At 33.8% G+C, this 8,378-nt stretch overlaps 1 non-coding gene across 1 annotated transcript; it reads left to right on the top strand.

Moving 5' to 3' along the window:
- The first annotated feature begins 5,776 nt into the window (after positions 1-5,776).
- Positions 5,777-5,850, top strand: TRNAN-AUU (transfer RNA asparagine (anticodon AUU)). The gene has a single exon. It is a non-coding gene; the product is annotated as a tRNA-Asn (tRNA).
- The last annotated feature ends 2,528 nt before the right edge of the window (positions 5,851-8,378 follow it).

Here is an 8,378-nt window from a genome sequence, read left to right as displayed (position 1 = left end):
AGAATGTGTATATCTTTCAATTAAGCTTCAAAAACACTTCAAATCCTGCAAAATAGGAAAATAAGGCGAAAGTAGTGATTATTTACAAAACACATTGCATTTAGACAAAACTAGCATCAATGACAATACAAAATGCACTGTTTAGGGGGTAAAAATCAGATATGAAATATACTTATCAAACTCCCTCAAACCAAACATGTACTTGTTCCCTAACAAACTAACCTAGACACCACTTAAAAGAAGCAAACGTATAACTGGTAAGGTGAATAAGCTTATATCTAATCTAACAATTCACACACAAATCCACCCCGTGTTGTACATGGGCGTGTTTGTTCTTTTTCACTAAGTTGGAAATATTATTATATTCTTATTCTAACTATTTTAAACTCGTCCTAACCTACCCAAACCCTATATAAACCTCATATTATCAGACAAAAACTTTTTTTTGCCTTATTTCAAGCTTTCACAAAATCACAGCATATTCTAGAGAGAAGAGAAATATAAAAAGATCTTGCTAAATTGTACTTGGGATTTTTTTCTTCGCAAGTTTAGATTCGAATTGTTCATATTGTAAGTGTTCTTGTTCTAATTAATTGTATATATATCATTAATCTACATATTAGTTCTCTAGTTCATCTATTAGACTTGATTAAGACTAAATCTCAGATTTGGGGGAAAATTGGTACAAATATTATTTGGATTGAATGCCTAGTAATAAGTATATAATTAAGATTGTGTAGGAGACGGTTTTGTAGAAGAAAAATTTTAATTATTGTGCTTACGACGCGTGAAGTTTTGCGAAAAGGTAGGGATTTGTCCAATTTAACTCTTTATTGTGGTTATGCAATAATTGTATATATGCGTGTTATTAGTTGATGTTGATTTGAATGGTGAATCGGGGAGATGGAAGTTGGAGTGGTGGTTATGTTAAGCATTGGTGGTAAGGTGAACATTAGTGGTTATTGTATGTTATGACTATGATTGTAACATTGTAATTGTGTTGTGGTGTTTAGTTTCTACTCAACGTTTTGTTGACTTGTGTGTGTTATTGTGCAAAAATCGTTTATAAACTATCTGCGACGATACATTGATATTTTCGACAAATGGGGAGCACTGAGTCTTACAAGTACTTGGTTTGTGAGTTGTGGCGGTGGTTGTGGATGTTAGCTGAGAGTCGGCGCGAAGAGTACAACAATAAAGTCAACCATTTTTATGTGAAAGGTAAGTATTATCAATCAATACTATATATTAAATCCTGAAACCAAGGCACTTCAATGTCATTAAAGAAAGTTATACAAATTAATTTTACTATATAGTTTTAAATCAATAAAACCATGTGATGGACCCGATTAAGGGATCTCAATGCAAATATTATATAGTTTGGGTTAAAATTAAATTATATTGAAACTTGGTAATTTTACTAAACATTTGTGAGGGACTAAAATATGGTCAATTTCCTTAAAATAAAATAATTAATTAAGATGGTCAATTTCTTTAAAATAAAATAATTAATTAAGATGGTCAATTTCAAGAAGATTAAAAAGAAAGAATATGCTTGGTAATTTTCCTAAATATTTATAGAAGACTAGAAGATGGTTAATTTCCTAAAATAAAATAATTAATTAGTATAAACATGCACACTTATGGTATTAAATATTGTCATCATAAAATTATATATTAAATTTAAAATCTATGCAATATTATTAAACTTTATTATAGTTTATTAGATGTATAAAGATGTTAATTATTTAACATACAAAAATATAATAAATAGGTTATAAATAATTCAAGTTAGATTCCATAATATATAATATTGCATAATTCTTTCGATTTGATTTAATGCATATATGTAATATATTTATATAAATAAATAATACTCTTAAAATTTCATGCCTAAGTAGTAAAAGTAATTTCGTTAGTAAAAAAAAGAATTGTAGTAAATTTGGATATAGTTATATGAAAGTAATCACTCATTTGAATAGTAAAAGTAACAATATTATCAGCGGGATTAGTGAAACTGGTAGAAACAACAACGAGAGTAGTGAAATAATCAATATAAATGCGGCAATAGTGAAAGTAACAATAATTACGGTGGGAGTTGTGAAATTATCAATATTAATGCAGCAGTAGTGACGGTAACAACAATTACGGCGGGAGTAGTGAAAGTAACAATGATTACGGGAAAGTGGTGAAATTTTATTACTATTGTTTCATTATTAATAAGAGTAAAATATTAATAGCGGAAGTAGTGAATTTGTCTCAAAATTTATTTCATCGTAATTTTAGGATATGTCATAGAAAAATATGTTAATGATAAATTTATGAGTTATGCAACTTTAAGTAATTTTATTTAATGAAAAATAAAATAATGGTAAGTAGAGGTAGCCCGGGCAAAGCCGGGCACCAATACTAGTACTATATATTAAATCCAGAATCCAAGGGATTTTAATGTAATTAAAGAAAGTTATACAAATTAATTATACTATATAGTTTTAAATCAATAGCACCGTGTGATGGACCCGATTAAGGGATCTCAATGCAAATATTATATAATTTGAGTTAAAATTAAATTATATAGAAGCTTGATAATTTTCTTAAACATCTGTAAGAGACTAAAACATGATCAATTTTCTTAAAATAAAATAATTAATTAAGATGCTTGGTAGTTTTCCTAAATATTTATAGAAGACTAGAAGATGGTCAATTTCCCTAAAATTAAATAATTAATTAGTATAAACATGCACACTTATGGTATTAATTATTATCGTCATAAAGTTATATATTAAATTTAAAATCAATATTTTTTCGATTTGATAATATATAATATTGTTAGATTCCAAAATAAATAATATTGCATAATTTTTCGATTTGATTTAATGTATATATTTAATATATTTATATAAATATATAATCCTCTTAAAATTGAATGCCTAAGTAGTAAAAGTAATTTCGTTAGTAAAGAAAAGAATTTTAGTAACATTGGATATAGTTATATGATAGTAATCACCCATTTGAATAGTAAAAGTAACAATGTTATCAGCGAGACTAGTGAAAGTGGTAGAAATAACAACGGGAGTAGTGGAATAATCAATATTAATCCGACAATAGTGAAAGTAGCAATAGTTAGGCGGGAGTTGTGAAATTATCAATATTAATGCGACAATAGTGAAAGTAACAATGATTACGGGCAAGTAGTGAAATGTTATTACTATTGTTTCATTAATAAGAGTAAAATATTAATAGCGGGAGTAGTGAATTTGTCTCAAAATTTATTTCATCGTAATTTTAGGATATTTCATAGAAAAATATATTAATGATAAATTTATGGGTTATGCAACTTAAAGTAATTTTATTTAATGAAAAAAAAATTAATGGTAAGCAAAGGTAGCCCGGGCGAAGCCGGGCATCATTACTGCAAAAAATCAAAACCATACACGGGATCTTTGGGCCATCAATAGACAGCCCATTGAAACCACAACAACCCAAGGAAACGTGTTTGAGAAAGCAGCCCATAACACCAAACAACAAAACCGACAACAAAACAAAATACCCACAACAAAGCCACATAACAAAACTCAAATGAGGAGTAAGAGAAACCCTTAGAGCAAATGCAATGGAAGAACTTTAAGTAAAGTGCTTTCTATGCCAAGTTATTTTTTGTCAATCACTAGATTTAAGAACTTCTTAACATAATGGAAGAACTTTTTGCTGGTTCTTAAGTGGACCCAATTCCTATTATTTTATCTACATTAACTATTTTCTTTTTTTTGAAACTATCAAAGAACTTGGTTCTTAAACAAGAACCTAGTTCTTTATTTGACAAACCCAATGCTCCCCACAATGGCAAGAACTTTATTTTTAAAGTTCTTATTGACAAACTCGAGACAAAAACTAACCATTACACTTGCTCTTAGAATGTCAATCCATCATCTACCACTTCTCTCTTACTTATCCCTCTTTTCATCTCACATCTCCGTTTGGAGCTTCAATCCCTAACAATTCTTCGGAAAAAAGCTTCGATCGTTATCTTTTACTGGCCTAGAAACGATATTAGAGACATTTTTTAGTTATCATATTAATTAGTAAAGTTTTTCGCTGTAATAATTAGATATTGGCTTTTGAGTTATAAGACAGTTTGAGATATCTTATTTTATGATTATGCAATAAAGAAGTACAGTAAGAAAACTACATTGATCCCCTGGGATATGACAAACTTAATCTTCTATTGTTGTTTTTGATATTTACCACCTCGCAAAATCGAGATGATAACACTCTTATTTAGCTGAGAAGGTCTAGCCTAAGACTCCTGATTAAATGTGGGTATTGCAGTGTCACTCTCGTCGACCTATATAGGCCTGTTCTACTCCCCTTGACTACCTCTTTTGACAACCATTGATGTTTCAAATTAAGGTTTGATATTTGGCCGGAGAATAAAGCGACTTTGAGGTATGTGTAGGTTTGATTTGGTTGCTAATGTTGGCAAAAAATTCATCAAACTTTGGGTTGACATTGATGAGCGATGTATCTCCACTAGGGATGGCAGTGGGTCGGGGACCCGACCCAGACCTTGAGGGTCGGACCCTAACGGGTCGGGTATGAGTCTCATTTTTTCAGACCCAATGGGTATGGGTCGGGTATGGGTCTTAAGAAAATATTTGGTCCGGTCCGGTCTAAGTTATGAGACCCATACCCGACCCTTAGACCCTTTATTAAAGAAAAAAAATCAAAATTACAACTTTTCTGAATTCATACTGACAGACTGTACAAACCCAACTAAAGTCTCTTTCTCTTCCCTCATCCCATAAAGTGATAAAACCCAACCAAACTTTTCTGACAATACCACCACTCCACCATTGACACAAGAAAACCACCACCACAGCACTGATACGCACGCGGCTGGCAACCACCTCTCTAATAGCCGGCAACCGACAACCACCATTAACGGCAGATTAATAAACTCATAATGTTAAAGTAGTATGATTTTTTTTTTTTTAATATTATAGACCCCATAGCTATTAATCTTGTTATTAAAGTGGCTGAAACTCGGACCCGCGGGTAGACCCAGACCCTACCCTTACCCATAGGGTCCGGGTATGGGTCCTCAAATTTTAGACCCTTGCGGGTCTGGGTCGGGTACGGGTCCAAAGGAAAAATCTCGGGTCGGGTCCGGGTCTAGGCGGACCCTACCCAGACCCTACCCATTGCCATCCCTAATCTCCACTGCTAAGAGGGCTGATTTTCTTTGAATTTATGTTTGGTGAATTTTTAAGCTTACTACTTACGAGTCCTTTGATGATGGAAAGAACTTTGTTAATATTTGTTTGGCTCAATTACATGATGATTTCAATTAAGGTTTTCTTGTTTGGGTCGAATAATTATTTTTCTACCCTTTACGTTCCAATTTAGTTAATTATTTTAAGCAAATTTCAAAGTTTTAAGTGGAAATCGATTTTCGAAATTCAAAGTTTATCAGAAAGTTGATTTTAGTAATTAAATTAGTCAGTTTGATTTATTTAATTAATTTGTCGTCGCGATGGAAGTCGATGTTTGAAAATTTTGAAGTTAATTTGACATAAGAGAGAGGTTGAGTGAAATTTATACGATGGACAAATTTGTCCATTTGGTTAAATTTTCGACAATTTAAAGTAATGTGTCGACGCTATTTAACAGCGCCCATTTAAATTTGATGAATGAGGAGTACAAGCCTAAGGGCCTCGACCCAAGTATCCGTCATATAGTTACAGCTAATATTAATGCCAAACAATATAGGTCAAAAGCTAGAATAGCTCAGTTAGTTAGGGCCTGTGGCTATTAACCACAAGGTCGGAGGTTCAAGCCCTCCTTCTAGCATTTTTTCTTGGAATTGCACAAGTTATACGTGAATAATTCATAAATTTTACGAAACTAATTCTTTATACTTTAAAAAAAAATAAGCTAATAGTATTCTAATATAAATATTAATTTACAATGGGTCTATTGATCGTAACGAGCTGTGCTTATTAGGCAAATGCCTAGGCTATCAGGTCAACTTTTATAATTCACGTTTCTATCTCTAGAGTTTTCTCTGTTTGAGAGTTTCCTTCAAGTGTGGGATTTCTAAACCCCAGCACCACTTTCTCCTTTGCCTAACCATTCCACGTTTTCATCTACCTTGCCTAACTCCCTCATCTTGGCCAACCTTATCACTAGCATCCCTTTAACAGCCTACTTGCTTGGTTTTTTTTTCAATCTGCCTTCCTATACAACTCAATCACAATGGCTTCAACATCTAATCCTGCTCCTTGTACGGCTGGTATAAGTATACAATTACGTCCTCATTTATGCGTGGATTTCACGGGAGTTGATTTCTCGCTGACGGTATTGGGGAAGTTTCAAGATCAGCGCTTTCTGGCCGTTGATCGTATTACGGAATTTATTAAAGTTCAATGGAAATTAAATGGCTCTGTTTCGGTTCGCCCTATGGAACCGTTTTATCTTTTCTCTTTCACGTCTGCATAAGACTACTCATACTTCTGCCAGAGACAGACGGTCAACATAGAAGGTAGCTTGATTGTCTTTCGTCCTATTTCGCCATGGTCTATTCCGGATAATATGCTTTTTCATTTTGTGCCTATTTGGGTTTGTGTCAAGCATCTGCCTTTACATTTGATGAATACTTCTGTTGCGGCGTATTTGTTGTCCCATGTTGGTGATATTAGAAATAGAGAGGGAGGAATTCATAAAGGAAATCGTGTTATTGATAATAGTTCGTGGTTCGAATGATTACAATGGTACCATATTTATATAGTACCCAGAGTATCTAAATAATATCAACTAATATCGCAATATAATATAACTTATTCTAATACCGATATTATTCCAATTACGGTATATTACGATATATACCGTAATATCTTCTATTATCCCCCCTCAAACCCATGGTAATTTGTCTAAATTTCCATGGGTTTGCAAGGTAAACAAAGAGAAACGGCTCTATTTTCGAATCGGTTTCGTCGGGCGGGAACGTCGTCGCTTTTCAAACCCGCCAAATCGTTGAAATTTCGTTGTCAAGAACGTCGTATTTTTTCGAACTTGACAAATATCGGTGCGTAACTCGCCAGTCGATGCGTATAGGACTCGCCAGACCGAATTTCGTATAAATCGCCAATAATTAAGAAGAGACCACACTTTATTCACCTCCTTTGAACATGCGGGATTCAAAAGGGGAATTTCGTGGAGAACGCATATATACGATCTCCAATAAATCAATAGAACTTGAAAAGTTCATGTTCTTCGAAAGTGAAAAAGAAAAGTCATGTATGGTTTCGTTAATACAAGGAGTTGCATTGCACTAAACCATCAAACATTAAGCCATTTACTGCGTATACAAGTAAAGGCCTCGAAAATCGACGATAATTTTTTTTTTTTTTTTTTTTAAACTAGAAAAAAATAGATCATCATGATAAAATCCCGCCGGAGGGTATCGTAATTCATTAGTCCCTCCGGCAGGGCAGCGGAAGTTCGTTGTTAGGCCTCAAGAGCGTGAGGCTCTGATACCATATTAGAAATAGAGAGGGAGGAATTCATAAAGGAAATCGTGTTATTGATAATAGTTCGTGGTTCGAATGATTACAATGGTACCATATTTATATAGTACCCAGAGTATCTAAATAATATCAACTAATATCGCAATATAATATAACTTATTCTAATACCGATATTATTCCAATTACGGTATATTACGATATATACCGTAATATCTTCTATTAGGTGATATATGCGAAGAAGAATCTTTTCCCTCTTTGTTCCCTCCAAGGAATTTTATTCGCGTTAAAGTGTTGCTTGATCTTTCAAAGCCACTTATTTTGGGCTGTTATTTAGCTCTTACTGATCGTAAACATCAGTGGATCAGTTTCTCTTATGAAGGCGTTTTTTGGTTTTGCAAGACTTGTGGACTGATTGGTCATCGTGTTTCCTTCTGTCCATCCGGGAAAGTTGCAGGTGCTCGTAATATTCGTGCTCGTTTGGATGAACTTGCAAGTCGTGGCTTGACGGTGTTACAAGGTCTGCCTGGTTCTGGCTTCTACTCCCCCGAAATTATGGGCCTTTCACCCCGTTTCAAATATCTGAACTCGGACATTAATCTTATAACCAAATTTGACTCGGTTATTATGGATTCTAGCGGTGAATATCAGGTGTTCTCTTTTTCCTCCGCACCGTCTGATGATGAGGATGCTAATGGAGCATGCCTTCCTCCGTTGTCCTCAGCGATTCATGCCGACGCTGCCCATCATGAACCATCACCTGCTTTACGCATGACTGTCCCTGAAGACGACATGGAGGATCTTCTTTCTTTTGGACTGGATGAACCGTCCATTCCACCGCAATCTGTTGATGTC

This window comes from Silene latifolia, chromosome 2 (genome assembly GCF_048544455.1).
Source record: "Silene latifolia isolate original U9 population chromosome 2, ASM4854445v1, whole genome shotgun sequence".
Lineage (NCBI taxonomy): Eukaryota > Viridiplantae > Streptophyta > Magnoliopsida > Caryophyllales > Caryophyllaceae > Silene > Silene latifolia.
This window is presented reverse-complemented; position numbering and strand designations above follow the sequence as displayed.